Consider the following 16,206-nt stretch of genomic DNA (forward strand, 5'->3'; position numbering starts at 1 on the left):
GGACGTCGTGCGAAGAAGCGCGTCAGCACCGGCACCCAGGTTGTCAAAGCAGCGCTAGCGCCCAGGCAGCAAGGCCCGAGCGACAAACGTAGTAGCGGCGCCCGATCTAAGGCAGTCGACGAGCCTGAAGCAGCCGACCCGACGCAGCAAGGGACGAGGCCGGCAAGGCAGACCGCAGGGACGCCATGCAGATACGGCGGTGGCAGGTGGCATGGATCGATGGGCGGGCCGGCACGCGTACGACGACTATGATGGGCCGCCGCATGGCGCGAGGCCGACAGTCGGGGCGATGTAGGTGTCCCGGTCAGAGAGGGCGGTGACAGTCGGCGTCGATCGGCGAGCGGGCCGACACGCGGAGGACGGCCGTGAGGGGCCTCCGGTCGCGCGAGGCCGCCGGGTCGGTGAAGAGCCTGCCGGTCACGCCGGTGTCGGAGTAGAAGCATATAGGGGTCGACGGCAGCGGCGGACGACGCAAACCGATCACGCATAGATTGGAAAACCAAAAATAAAACACCGATCAAAATGACCGGCGAGAGAGTGAAAAAACCCGAAGCAAGGGCTCGGGAAAAAGACTCTCTAGGGTAGCCGGTCAACACGACCGGCAGACGAACCCTAGGTACGGGCGGCGCGGCCCCCGGCGGTGGTCATGGAGGCCGAATGCACCAGGGGCGGTGCGCGGGTGCGGAAGCGGTGGCGGCTAAGGTTTAAAATCGAGGTAAGGCTGATACCATGTTCTTGCTTGAGCCACGTGGGCATATATATAGAAATACATAATCATCTTGAAGTACAAGGCAAGATAGACTAATATCCTACGCTATCGTAGTTTTCCTAATATTCACGATACTCAACAATATGCTAAGCTCTGCCCCGTACACTGTAGTGTTTATCATATATGTGTCGTCGGTTATGTTTTAAGACTAAACTCCTCACTTCCTCCTTGTATCTACATCACACCGCCTTAGAGCATCTTCAACAGGACGCAACGCGCGACGTGCTAAATAATTTTTACAGCGTCGAAATAGCCTTCTTTTGCGTGCGGGAGGGCGCTTTCTCCAGCAGGCGCTGCAAAATAAGACACAGCGCCATAGATCCAGCAAGCGCTGCAAAATCCGGCGCGCGCGAGCAACCGGTACTACGATGCAACACATACGAACAATACAAAACAACATATAGATAAAATTCAAATAGCATAGTTCAAGCCTAACACCACAAACTAGTCCATATGATACAAATAAAAATAGATAAAACAATACTACGATGCAAATATAGTAGAAACTACTCGTCATTGCCGTCCTCCTCCTTGATGGTGTAGTCTGACGATAGAAACACGTCATCCAAACGAGGATCATTGTCATAAAAGGTCGACACATATCCCAGTTCGCACTGCGCTATCGCCAGTGCCTCCCGCGCATGCCTGTCCGCCAGATCCTCGGCTCGTTGCGCCCTCCTCTGTGCCCAGAAGTCATTGTCGGCGGCGACATCCTCCGGGAAGCGCTAGCGCCACTCCACCAAGGCGTACTGATACGTCTCCATCATATCTACTTTTCCAAACTCTTTTGCCCTTGTTTTGGAATGTAATTTGCATGATTTGAATGGAACTAACCCGGACTGACGTTGTTTTCAGCAGAATTGCCATGGTGTTATTTTTGTGCAGAAATAAAAGTTCTCGGATTGACCTGAAAATTTACGGAGAATATTTTTGGAATATATAAATAATACTGACGCAAGAATTAACCAGAGGGGGTCCACCCAGAGGCCACAAGTCCTCGGGGCGCGCCTCCTAGGCTTGTGGGGCCCCTGGACTGATGTCTACTACTCAACCTTCTTCTTGTAGACATTGTTGGGCCTCCAAGTGCAGAGGTTTGTAGGACAGTAGCAAATTTCCCTCAAGTGGATGACCTAAGGTTTATCAATCCGTAGGAGGCGTAGGATGAAGATGGTCTCTCTCAAGCAACCCTGCAACCAAATAACAAAGAGTCTCTTGTGTCCCCAACACACCCAATACAATGGTAAATTGTATATGTGCACTAGTTCGGCGAAGAGATGGTGATACAAGTGCAATATGGATGGTAGATATAGGTTTTTGTAAACTGAAAATATAAAAACAGCAAGGTAGCAAGCGGTAAAAGTGAGCGTAAACGGTATTGCAATGATAGGAAACAAGGCCTAGTGTTCATACTTTCACTAGTGCAAGTTCTCTCAACAATAATAACATAATTGGATCATATAACTATCCCTCAACATGCAACAAAGAGTGACTCCAAAGCCACTAATAGCGGAGAACAAACGAAGAGATTATGGTAGGGTACAAAACCACCTCAAAGTTATTCTTTCCAATCAATCCGTTGGGCTATTCCTATAAGTGTCACAAACAGCCCTAGAGTTCGTACTAGAATAACACCTTAAGACACAAATCAACCAAAACCCTAATGTCACCTAGATACTCCAATGTCACCTCAAGTATCCATGGGTATGATTATACGATATGCATCACACAATCTCAGATTCATCTATTCAATCCAACACAAAGTACTTCAAAGAGTGCCCAAAGTTTATACCGGAGAATCACGATGAAAACGTGTGCCAACCCCTATGCGTAGGTTCATGGGCGGAACCCGCAAGTTGATCACCAAAACATACATCAAGTGGCACGTGATATCCTATTGTCACCACAGATACGCACGGCAAGACATACATCAAGTGTTCTGAAATCTTTAAAGACTCAATCCGATAAGTTTACTTCAAAGGGAAAACTCAATCCATTACAAGAGAGTAGAGGGGGAGAAGAAACATAAGATCCAACTATAATAGCAAAGCTTGCGATACATCAAGATTGTGCCAAGTCAAGAACACGAGAGAGAGAGATCAAACACATAGCTACTGGTACATACCCTCAGCCCCGAGGGTGAACTACTCCCTCCTCGTCATGGAGAGCGTCGGGATGATGAAGATGGCCAGCGGTGAGGGTTCCCCCCTCCGGCAGGATGCCGGAACAGGGTCCCGATTGACTTTTGGTGGCTACAGAGGCTTGTGGCGGCGGAACTCCCGAGCTAATCTCCGTTCTGGAAGTTTTAGGATACGTGAGTATATATGGGTGCAGGAAGTACGTCGGTGGAGCTTCGGGGGCCCCACGAGGCAGGGGGCACGCCCTAGGGGGGTGGGCGCGCCCCCACCCTCGTGAGCACCTCCCTTGGCTCCTGACATGGGGTCCAAGTCCATCCGGTAGCTTTCCTTCCAAAAATAACTTCTCCAGTTGATTTCGTTCCGTTTCGACTCCGTTTGATATTCCTTTTCTTCGAAACACTAAAATAGGCATAAAACAGCAAATCTGGGCTGGGCCTTCGGTTAATAGGTTAGTCCCAAAAATAATATAAAAGTGGATAATAAAGCCCAATATTGCCCAAAATAGTAGATAATATAGCATGGAGCAATCAAAAATTATAGATACGTTGGAGACGTATCAAGCATCCCCAAGCTTAATTCCTGCTCGTCCTCGAGTAGGTAAATGATAAAAAAGATAATTTTTGATGTGGAATGCTAGTTGGCATAATTTCGATGTAATTCTTCTTAATTGTGATATGAATATTCAGATCCGAAAGATTCAAGACAAAAGTTCATGTTGACATAAAAATAATAATATTTCAAGCATACTAACTAAGCAATTATGTCTTCTCAAAATAACATGGCCAAAGAAAGTTCATCCCTACAAAATCATATAGTTTAGTCATGCTCCATTTTCGTCACACAAGAATGCTCTCATCATGCCCAACCCCAATGACAAGCCAAGCAATTGTTTCATACTTTAATAATCTCAAACTTATAAACCTTCACGCAATACATGAGCGTGAACCATGGATATAGCACTATGGGTGGAATAGAATATGATGATGGGGGTTATGTGGAGAAGACAAAAAAGGAGAAAGTCTCATATCAACGAGGCTAATCAATGGGCTATGGATATGCCCATCGATTGATGTTAATGCGAGGAGTAGGGATTGCCATGCAACGGATGCACTAGAGCTATAAATGTATGAAAGCTCAACAAAAGAAACTAAGTGGGTGTGCATCCAACTTGCTTGCTCACGAAGACCTAGGGCACTTGAGGAGGCCCATCGTTGGAATATACAAGCCAAGTTCTATAATGAAAAGTTCCCACTAGTATATAAAAGTGACAAAACAAGAGACTCTCTATCATAAAGATCATGGTGCTACTTTGAAGCACAAATGTGAAAAAAAGGATAGTAGCATTGCCCCTTTTTATTTTATTTTTTTATTTTTTTATCTTTTGGGCCTTTTTTTTCTTTTGGCCTTTCTCTTTTTTTGGGACAATGCTCTATTGAATGATGATCATCACACTTCTATTTATTTACAACTCAATGATTACAACTCGATACTAGAACATAATATGACTCTATATGAATGCCTCCGGCGGTGTACTGGGATATGCAATGAATCAAGAGTGACATGTATGAAAGAATTATGAACGGTGGCTTTGCCACGAATACGATGTCAACTACATGATCATGCTAAGAAATATGACAATGATGAATGTGTCATGATAAACAGAATGGTGGAAAGTTGCATGGCAATATATCTCGGAATGGCTATGGAAATGGCATAATAGGTAGGTATGGTGGCTGTTTTGAGGAAGATATAAGGAGGTTTATGTGTGAAAGAGCGTATTATATCACGGGGTTTGGATGCACCGGCGAAGTTTGCACCAACTCTCAATGTGAGAAAGGGCAATGCACAGTACCGAAGAGGCTAGCAATGATGGAAGGGTGAGAGTGCGTATAACCCATGGACTCAACATTAGTCATAAAGAACTCACATACTTATTGCAAAAATCTACAAGCCATCAAAAACCAAAGCACTACGCGCATGCTCCTAGGGGGATAGATTGGTAGGAAAAGACCATCGCTCGTCCCCGACCGCCACTCATAAGGAGGATAATCAAATAACACCTCATGTTTCAAATTTGTTACATAACGTTTACCATACGTGCATGCTACGGGACTTGCAAACTTCAACACAAGCATTTCTCAAATTCACAACTACTCAACTAGCACAAGTTTAATATCACTACCTCCATATCTCAAAACAATTATCAAGTATCAAACTTTTCTTAGTATTCAACACACTCATAAGAATTCTTACAAATCTTGTATGCTTAGCATATTAGGATTATTTAAGAAAATTACCATGCTATTTAAGACTCTCAAAATAATATAAGTGAAGCATGAGAGTTCATCTATTTCTTCAAAATAAAACTACCACCATGCTCTAAAAGATATAAGTGAAACACTAGAGCAAACAACAAACTACTCCGAAAGATATAAGTGAAGATCCATGAGTAGTTTAATAATTATGTAACTATGTGAAGACTCTCTAACATTTAATAATTTCAGATCTTGATACTTTATTCAAACAGCAAGCAAAGCTAAAGAAAATAAAATGACGCTCCAAGCAAAACACATATCATGTGGTGAATAAAAATATAGCTCCAAGTAAAGTTACCGATGAACGAAGACGAAAGAGGGGATGCCTTCCGGGGCATACCCAAGCTTAGACGCTTGGTTATCCATGAATATTACCTTGGGGTGCCTTGGGCATCCCCAAGCTTAGGCTCTTGCCACTCCTTATTCCATAGTCCATCGAATCTTTACCCAAAACATGAAAACTTCACAACACAAAACTTAACAGAAAACTCGTGAGCTCCGTTAGCGAAAGAAAACAAAACACCACTTGAAGGTACTGTAATGAACTTATTCTTTATTTATATTGGTGTTAAAACTACTGTATGCCCACTTCTCTATGGTTTATAAACTATTTTACTAGCCATAGATTCATCAAAATAAGCAAACAACACAATGAAAACAGAATCTGTCAAAAACAGAACAGTCTGTAGTAATCTGTAACTAACGCAAACTTCTGGAACTCCAAAAATTCTAAAATAAATTGGTGGACCTGAGGAATTTGTCTAGTAATCATCTGCAAAAAGAATCAACTAAATATAACTCTCCAGTAAAAAGTTTTAGCTAATCTCGTGAGTGCTAAAGTTTCTGTTTTTTACAGCATGATCATAAAGACTTCACCCAAGTCTTCCCAAAGGTTCTACTTGGCACAAACACCAAATAAAACATAAAACCACATCTAAACAGAAGCTAGATGGATTATTTATTCCTAAACAGAACCAAAAAGCAAGAAAATAAAATAAAATTGGGTTGCCTCCCAACAAGCGCTAACTTTTAACACCCCTAGCTAGGCATGATGATTTCAATGATGCTCACATAAAAGATAAGTATTGAAACATAAAGAGAGCATCATGAAGAATATGACTAGAACATTTAAGTCTAACCCACTTCCTATGCATAGGTATTTTGTGAGCAAACAACTTATGGGAACAATAATCAACTAGCATAGGAAAGCAAAACAAGCATAACTTCAAGATTTTAAGCACATAGCTAGAGAGGAAACTTGATATTATTGCAATTCCTACAAGCATATATTCCTCCCTCATAATAATTTTCAGTAGCATCATGAATGAATTCAACAATATAACCAGCACCTAAAGCATTCTTTTCATGATCTACTAGCATAGAAATTTTATTACTCACCACATAAGAAGAATTCTTCTCATCAATAGTGGTGGGAGCAAACTCAACGAAATAACTATCATATGATTGAGAATTAAGATCAAGATGACAAGTTTCATGGTTATCATTATTCTTTAAAGCATACGTGTCATCACAATAATCATCATAGTTAGGAGGCATGCTTTCATCATACTGAATTTGCTCATCAAAGCTGGGGGGACAAAAAATATCATCTTCATCAAACATAGCATCATCGATATTCAAGGAGTTCATACTAACAACATTGCAATCATGCTCATCATTCAAATATTTAGTGCCAAACAATTTAATGCATTCTTCTTCTAACACTTTGGCACAATTTTCCTTTCCATCATACTCACGAAAGATTTTAAAAAGGTGAAGCGTGTGAGACAAACTCAATTCCATTTTTTTGTAATTTTATTTTATAGACTAAACTAGTGCTAAAACAAGAAACAAAAAGATTCGATTGCAAGATCTAAAAATATACCTTCAAGCGCTAACCTCCCCGGCAACGGCGCCAGAAAAGAGCTTGATGTCTACTACTCAACCTTCTTCCTGTAGACGTTGTTGGGCCTCCAAGTGCAGAGGTTTGTAGGACAGTAGCAAATTTCCCTCAAGTGGATGACCTAAGGTTTATCAATCCGTAGGAGGCGTAGGATGAAGATGGTCTCTCTCAAGCAACCCTGCAACCAAATAACAAAGAGTCTCTTGTGTCCCCAACACACCCAATACAATGGTAAATTGTATAGGTGCACTAGTTCGGCGAAGAGATGGTGATACAAGTGCAATATGGATGGTAGATATAGGTTTTTGTAAACTGAAAATATAAAAACAGCAATGTAGCAAGAGGTAAAAGTGAGCGTAAACGGTATTGCAATGATAGGAAACAAGGCCTAGGGTTCATACTCTCACTAGTGCAAGTGATCTCAACAATAATAACATAATTGGATCATATAACTATCCCTCAACATGCAACAAAGAGTCACTCCAAAGCCACTAATAGCGGAGAACAAATGAAGAGATTATGGTATGGTACGAAACCACCTCAAAGTTATTCTTTCCAATCAATCCGTTGGGCTATTCCTATAAGTGTCACAAACAGCCCTAGAATTCGTACTAGAATAACACCTTAAGACACAAATAAACCAAAACCCTAATGTCACCTAGATACTCCAATGTCACCTCAAGTATCCATGGGTATGATTATACGATATGCATCACACAATCTTAGATTCATCTATTCAATCCAACACAAAGTACTTCAAAGAGTGCCCAAAGTTTCTACCAGAGAATCACGACGAAAACATGTGCCAACCCCTATGCATAGGTTCATGGGCGGAACCCGCAAGTTGATCACCAAAACATACATCAAGTGGCACGTGATATCCCATTGTCACCACAGATACGCACGGCAAGACATACATCAAGTGTTCTGAAATCTTTAAAGACTCAATCCGATAAGATTACCTCAAAGGGAAAACTCAATCCATTACAAGAGAGTAGAGGGGGAGAAGAAACATAAGATCCAACTATAATAGCAAAGCTTGCGATACATCAAGATCGTGCCAAATCAAGAACATGAGAGAGAGAGATCAAACACATAGCTACTGGTACATACCCTCAGCCCCGAGGGTGAAATACTCCCTCCTCGTCATGGAGAGCGCCGAGATGATGAAGATGGCCACCGGTGAGGGTTCCCCCCTCCGGCAGGATGCCGGAACAGGGTCCCGATTGACTTTTGGTGGCTATAGAGGCTTGCGGCGGCGGAACTCCCGATCTAATCTCGGTTCTGGAAGTTTTAGGATACGTGAGTATATATGGGTGAAGGAAGTACGTCGGTGGAGCTTTAGGGGCCCCACGAGGCAGGGGGAGCGCCCTAGGGTGGTGGGCGCGCCCCCCACCCTCATGAGCACCTCCGTTGGCTCCTGACATGGGGTCCAAGTCCATCCGGTAGCTTTCCTTCCAAAAATAACTTCTCCAGTTGATTTCGTTCCATTTCGACTCCGTTTGATATTCCTTTTCTTTGAAACACTGAAATAGGCATAAAATAGCAAATCTGGGCTGGGCCTCCGGTTAATAGGTTAGTCCCAAAAATAATATAAAAGTGGATAATAAAGCCCAATATTGCCCAAAATAGTAGATAATATAGCTTGGAGCAATCAAAAATTATAGATATGTTGGAGACATATCATGGACCTCCTCCGACTTCAACTCCAACTTCATATAACCCTATCCGGGGAGAAAAAATTTAGAGAGAAGAGGTCATCGCGTTTTACGATACGGAGGTGCCGCCACCTCCTGTTCTTCACCGGGAGGGCAGATTTGGAGCCTGTTTTGGGCTCTGGAGAGGGGAAATCGTCGCCATCATCATCATCAACCTTCCTCCATCGCCAATTCCATGATGCTCACCGCCGGGAGTGAGTAATTCATTCGTAGGCTTGCTAGACGGTGATGGGTTGGATGAGATTTATCATGTAATCGAGTTAGTTTTGTTAGGGCTTGATGCCTAGTATGCACTATGTTCTGAGATTGATGTTGCTATGACTTTGCTATGCTTAATGCTTGTCACTAGGGACCGAGTGCCATTATTTCAGATCTGAACCTATTATGTTTTCATGAATATATATGTGTTCTTGGTCCTATCTTGCAAGTTGTAGACACCTATTACGTGTTATTATCCGTATCCCCCAAGGTGACACTAATTGGGATTCTTTCCGGTGATTACCATAGTTTGAGGAGTTCATGTATTCACTAAGTGCTAATGCTTTGTTCAGGTTCTATTAAAAGGAGGCCTTAATATCCCTTAGTTTCTTTATGGACTCCGCTGCCACGGGAGGGTAGGAAAAAAGATGCCATGCAAGTTCTTTTCCTTAAGCATGTATGACTATATACAGAATACATGCCTACATTACATTGATGAATTGGAGCTAGCTGAGCATCGCTCTAGGTTATAACTGCTACATGATGAATGCCATCTGACATGATTATCCATCACTGATCCAATGTCTACGAGCTTTTCACATATTGATCTTTGCTAAGTTACTTTGTCCTTGCCACTGTTACAATAGCTACAAAACTGCTATTGTTACTTTTATCACCATTACCATTACTCCCATACTACTTTTCTACTAAAAACTTTGTTGTAGATATTAAGCCTTTCAGGTGTGGTTGAATTGACAACTCAATTGCTAATACTCGTGAATATTCTTTGGCTCCCCTTGTGTCGAATCAATAAATTTGGGTTGAATATTCTACCCTCGAAAATTGTTGCGATCCCCTATACTTGTGGGTTATCAAGACCTTTTTCTGGCGCCCCGGGGAGCATAGCTCTATTTGCTGAGTCACTTGGGATTTATATCTGTTGATTACTATGAAGAATTTGAAAGATACCAAAACCAAGATTTTTCCCTCTAAGGCGAGGGGAGGTAAGGAACTGCCATCTAGCTTTGCACTTGATTCACCTTTTGTTTTGAGTAAGCTTGCGACACCGCCACCTGCTATTAATTCTGATAGGTCGCAAGTAATTGATGGTTCTACTTCTGCTATGAATGATACTTATGATGATGCTAGTACTTTGCTTGATAAGACCGTGCCACTAGGAGAATTGCTTGATGAACACCTTGCTAGACCTAGAGAAAATGATATTTTTGAAACTGATGAAATTATTGAAACTGAAGATTATGATTCTCCTCCTAGATATGAATTGCCTATTATACCTGATGGTTATGTTACAGATGGAGAGGCAGCTAGGGACTTTCTTCTTTGTAAGGATAGAGATGATCTTAAGAAATAATTATGCAAGTGGAAAGAAAAATCTTTGAATGCTAGAATGCAATATGATCCTAAGCTTGCTACTTCACCTATCTTTGTTACTGATAAGGATTATGAATTCTCTGTCGATCCTGAGTTAATTACTTTGGTTGAATCTGATCCTTTCCATGGTTATGAATATGAAACTATTGTAGCACATCTTACTAAACTGAATGATATAGCCACCCTATTTGCTCATGAGAATTTTTTTTCACTACTACTATATTCTTAAGTTGTTTCCTTTCTCATTAAAGGGTGATGCTAAGACATGGTTTAATTCAATGATACAGTGAGGTGCTATACAAACGGTTTTTAACCCCTTTCCGCGACGGTGTTTTGAACCGTCGCCAAGTGAGTGACTGCGATAGGGGGGGTCCTTCCCACACGACCTAGAAACCGTCGGGATAGGGAGCCTTGATGCATACAGTTGTCCCTACTAAACTGTTTATGATATCTCTAATATTCGACATGCTCCATCCTTGCAACTCGTTTGTGCTCGCAATGCCATCGCAGTCGGTATTCCTTGGTGCTACGTTTGCGATGCGCGACCCATCACAAATAGTTCACGATTATAGAAGCAGACAATCACACACATTTACTTTTCCTCGACTGTATGCGATTCGATGTAAGAGCACACACAATTGTCGCTATAAAACTTTATGTGAAGCTTGAATACATTCCACACGATTTATCCGTCGTACCCACGTCGGATGAAGACCTATCACACGCGTTCTTCTATGACCAAACATTTGCGATGTGCACAACATCACAAACAGTCCATAATTGCGAAGTGTGTGTGATAAGGTGACTATCGCAAACTTTTAATAAGAAAGAACTATGTGCGATACTATTGTTAATCGCACACGTTTTCTCTTGGCTGGTCGTGTGTGCAGTAGAGATTGATCGCACACGTAGTGGATCCTAGAAACGTGTCTGATCTCCACGTCTATCGCAGCCGTTTCGCTTTCGCAAACCGTGTGCAGTGTAATCCCTAATTAATCCCTACCCTAATTTAAAAATCACATGTTTTGAATTTGAAAGTAGGCAATTACTTATTTCATATCCAACTATGTTTTTGACAAATAGAGGTTCAACCACGAATGCGTAATTCGATGCACATGTACATATACTGAAGAACTACAGAAGCACCAAGTAAAGAATGATGAACCACAATTGTACTAAAGACTATAAAGAGAGAGGCAAAAGACATTCTGGTTGCTGGAGAAGGTGAAGCGGAATGCCCATATTGTGCCCTCCTCCATGCGTAATGCGCGCACGACTCTAGGCCAACCCCTTGTGATGGTTTCCCGTCCATCCTTCACTGTCTTCATTAGGACTTCTCGATGCTCATTGTAGTCTGGATGAAATACTTTAACCTTCATTGTGTGTCCACCAATCATGTACTTTGCGAGGTAATCTTGAGTGAACTGCTTCGGGAACCACTGCGAACGAAAAAGATTCAAACATTGTTGTCTAACAACTCATTATGGGCAGTAAAAAGAGAAGGCTGCAGAGTTTGTAGCTACCATCCTACAGCTCACTGTTGTGTTGGATAGAGCATAAACAAATAATTTTCTTGCCACCGTTCGTATATTTTTGCTAATAATCCTCATCAGTTTCCTCACTTGATGCTTGTTGATGAATATCTCATTTCCCCATACACAAAAAGGGTCGATGCGTGGATCCTTGCCAAGGGCATATGTACCTACAAGAAACAAGTCAAATATTAGAAGCTAACAAGTGTTCAGGCCTAGATCTATATGCACTATATTATGGAACGACAAGGGGAGTACAAGCCGAGGGATGAAACTAACCTGAGCGGAAAATTGTGGCCACTCCCATCGTTGTCCTGCATAAGTAGTGGAAAGGCATGATAGTACATCAATCTTGACATTAAACAAATATAGCAAAGGTAAACAACATCATCTCCAAATGATAGCTTCAATGTGTTGGTTTCATCATGCTGTTAAAGCAGATATAAAATGGAAGGCAATGTTACAGACAATAGGCTTAACATCCATCAAATATTGCAATTCAAACTGTTATTGTTGAAAATGAATAGAACGTAGGTAATTCTTAAACACCACACTGGATAAATGTGTAAAACTGCAATAAAGGGATGTGTTAACTACACCAGGCATAACTGGAACCAAATATAGCTGTTCAAACTGGTATTGATGCAATTGAGCGACACAGTTCCAACTTGCACATAATGAACATCACATTGTGAATGACTGAAATAAACAAGGCATAAATGATCAGTATAACAACCAAATATAGCCATTGAAAACTGGAGAGAGTCTCACTTCAACCAACCTAAAGAAGCAAATATAGATAAACAGGGCATATGCTTGAAAACTGGGTAAATGCTCACTTCAACCAACCTAACAAGCAAATACAGATAAACACGACATCTGCTTGAAAACTGGACAAATGCTCACTGTAACCAACCTAACAAGCAAATACAGATAAACAAGGCATCTGCTTGATAATTAGACAAATGCTCACTGCAACCAACCTAAGAACCAAAACATATAAACAAGTCATCTGCTCGATAACTGGAAATATGTTCACTGCAACCAACCTAACAATCAAATACAGATAAACAAGGCATCTACTCACTATAAATAACCAAATATAGCCATTCGTGAAACTGAAGTGGACAACTCATACTTAAACATCACATAGCCCTATTGAACAATACATTTTTGCATAACTGAAATAATTAAACACGACACCGTTAAAACACCGCACGGTAAATGATACTACAACAAAGGGTACGGGTTGGCAAGCTAGAAAAGGTAACATTTGCTAATAGGATGTTGCCTCACATGTCATGGACGGGATCCTTCCATTTGGAAGAGCACAGACCCATGGTGCGCTCTCTGATGTCACAAATGGGATGTTTCACCTTGGAAGAACCTTTGTGGGTGCCCTCCTCGTGGTCGTGGTCGATGAGATCTGACTTGGCGATTGAGGATGCCAAGCCGCCGCCGTAGAACGTGTCCTTCAGAAATGACAAAATGGGCTCGATGGTATACAAGGATCGCAAATCCTTGACCATGTGGCGGAGGAGATCAGAGGCAGGGCCGTCAAATAGATCGACGGCGGTTGAACTAGAGGGGTTGGGGATGGACAACTTAACCTATGACATGGCCCACGTGAAGTCGCCGTCGTTAATGAGCTTGATGTCGTAGCCAGCTTTCCCGAGATATAGTAGTACACTAGCCCATTGACGTGAAACTTTCGGCATGGCAATGTCGTCAACGTCTTTGCCGGCTTTCGCGGCGAGGTGTTGCCCCGGGATCGACAGGTCGGGGCGAATGGCGGCCACCTCGCCAACGTCCGCCGGAAAGGCCATGATAAACCTCTTCTTGGCCGAACGCTCGTCGGGCTCCCCGGGATACGTGGTCAAGCTTAGGCTGCGACATTCTGGAGCAGGGGATGTGGATCTGGAGGGGAGGAATACCACAGGCCTCATCTCGAAACTCAGGAGAGTGAGGCGACGGTATGGGAATCGCTGGGTAACCTGAACTTTAGTATCTAAGCTAGGAGGAACGGGCAGACCGGTAGGGGTTGGCGGCAACGGCGAGCTAGGGTTTGAGGTGGGAGAGGGGGCCGGGTGGGGGACTATGGAGGGGGGTGTTGTTTGAGGATACATAGCGGCTACTGAAAATTTTAGTAATGGTGGGTGGAGATGGTGGTGGACGAGGGAGGGCAACGGTTCAAATGCCTCGGCTACTGCAATTTTACTATAAGGTCGGTGCTGGAGGAGTGTGGGCGACGGTTGAAGTACGACGACTACTAAAATTTGGGTAAAGGAATTGATGCAGGGCGCGCGGGAGTACCAAAGATCGCGCACGGTCCAATAAGAATATGCGTGTATGATAATAAGGAGAAGTGGCGGAACTGCCAATTTTTGCAACGCTCAAGGTGGGTAGTTTGGTTTTAGATTTCTAGCTAGCTGGTCTATTGCACACGGTTCGTCCTAATTTTCAGACGCAGACGTGGAATTCAATCTAAATAAACTACCTGCCTTTAGCTTGCGCAGGTGGTGATTTTACAGCGCACTTGCATCGCACATGGTTAAGCCAGTACCTCCACCTTTTCTCACGCTTGCGCGGTCGTGGTGATTTTATAGCGCACTAGCATCGCACACAGTTAATCCAGTACCTCCACCTTTGCTCGCGCTTGCGCAGTCATGGTGATTCACTGTGCACTTGCATCGACACGGCTAAGACATTATACCCGTGTCCATTGAGCGTCATCAAAGTCTTTGCAGCAAAAAAACGTTAGAGAGGGTCAGAAGATAGCCACACCAGCATGTGGCCCAAATATATATGAGTGAAAAGGATGGTCTCTGATGTTCAAAATTCCAATGAACAACTTTGACCGTGCGGGCCCATGGTTGGGTGCGTTGTCCAAGATCGATGAGAGGGACCAGAAGTCAAGAACCACCTAGAAGTGGCCAAATATATGTAGGAATATAGGGTGTGATGTTTAAAATTTTAAATACACAATGCACAACTTTGGTGGCACCTGCCTCACAAACCCGAAAGCACCCTTGGATATATCTATAGTGACATAATGTCCTAGCTAGCTAGGGTGTTGACCCACCTCCCACTTCGACTCAGCGGGGCGGATGCACGTAATGATACTTTGGTCATACATGCATGTCGCTATGACCTACCATAAGACGGACCCATGAATCTATCATTTGGTCAAACAACAACTGTTGTTGTGGATAAACCGCTTGGGCCAATAGATTGAACCATCATAAGGAATCACACGAGAGGGACCACAAAACCAACACCTCTTGCATGTGTCCCAAAAGGATGTACGTTGGAAGGGGTGATGTGTGTTTTCAATATAGAATAATGTACAATTTAGATGTGGTGCCTGCCTCTCGATACAGACAACAACTATGAAAGTCACGTAGTTAGGGACAAGATATGCAGGGTACGGTGTCAGTTGAACCCAGCAATCCGAGCATGTGGGAGGGAATCCTGACAACGCATGAGCTGGAGCTTTGGTTGAACGACATGTGACAGTGACCGGCCGTAACACAAACTAGGAGGAATGCATTCTTGGCCAACACATACCCCTCGTTATCGGTCAAAGGGATCATATATATACACACTTGGGGAGCCCACAAATATGCGTGTCGTCACAAAAAACCGCACAAGGGAGTCGTGGTCGATTAGAAGACCCCGTATACACTGCATGCGGCCCGAAAATATGTATGGGTACGGTGGTATGTGATGTGTTTAAATCCCGAATGCACAACTTCGATGGGCCACCAACTACATTACAAACCAAACACCGTACCCGACCCCAAGCCTAGTTCAATACGTACGATGTCGGTTTCCCAACTTCGAGGCGGCGACGGGGGGGGGGGGGTCGTCCAACGCATGCGCTCAAACTTTATTTGGTCTAACATGGCACACATAGCAATAGGAAACCATCATGGTCAAACCCTTCTCGTATGTTGGGTCAAAGGGATAGATTGTGTGGGCCCCCCTTGTTATCGGTCAAGGATAATATATATACCTCGGGGAGCCCACAGATATATGCGGCGTCTATAAACCGCACAAGGGAGACATGCTCGATCTGAACACCCGCCCCCTATCCCCTCCATGCGACCCGAAAAAAATGTATGGGTTTGGTGTGTGATTTGTTCAAATCCCGAAAGCACAAGTTCGATGGGGCACCAACTACATCAGTAACATTACAAACTGAACATGGTACCCCAACCCCCGCGACCAGGTTAAAGATGCAT

This window comes from Triticum dicoccoides, chromosome 2A (genome assembly GCF_002162155.2).
Source record: "Triticum dicoccoides isolate Atlit2015 ecotype Zavitan chromosome 2A, WEW_v2.0, whole genome shotgun sequence".
NCBI classification, from domain to species: domain Eukaryota; kingdom Viridiplantae; phylum Streptophyta; class Magnoliopsida; order Poales; family Poaceae; genus Triticum; species Triticum dicoccoides.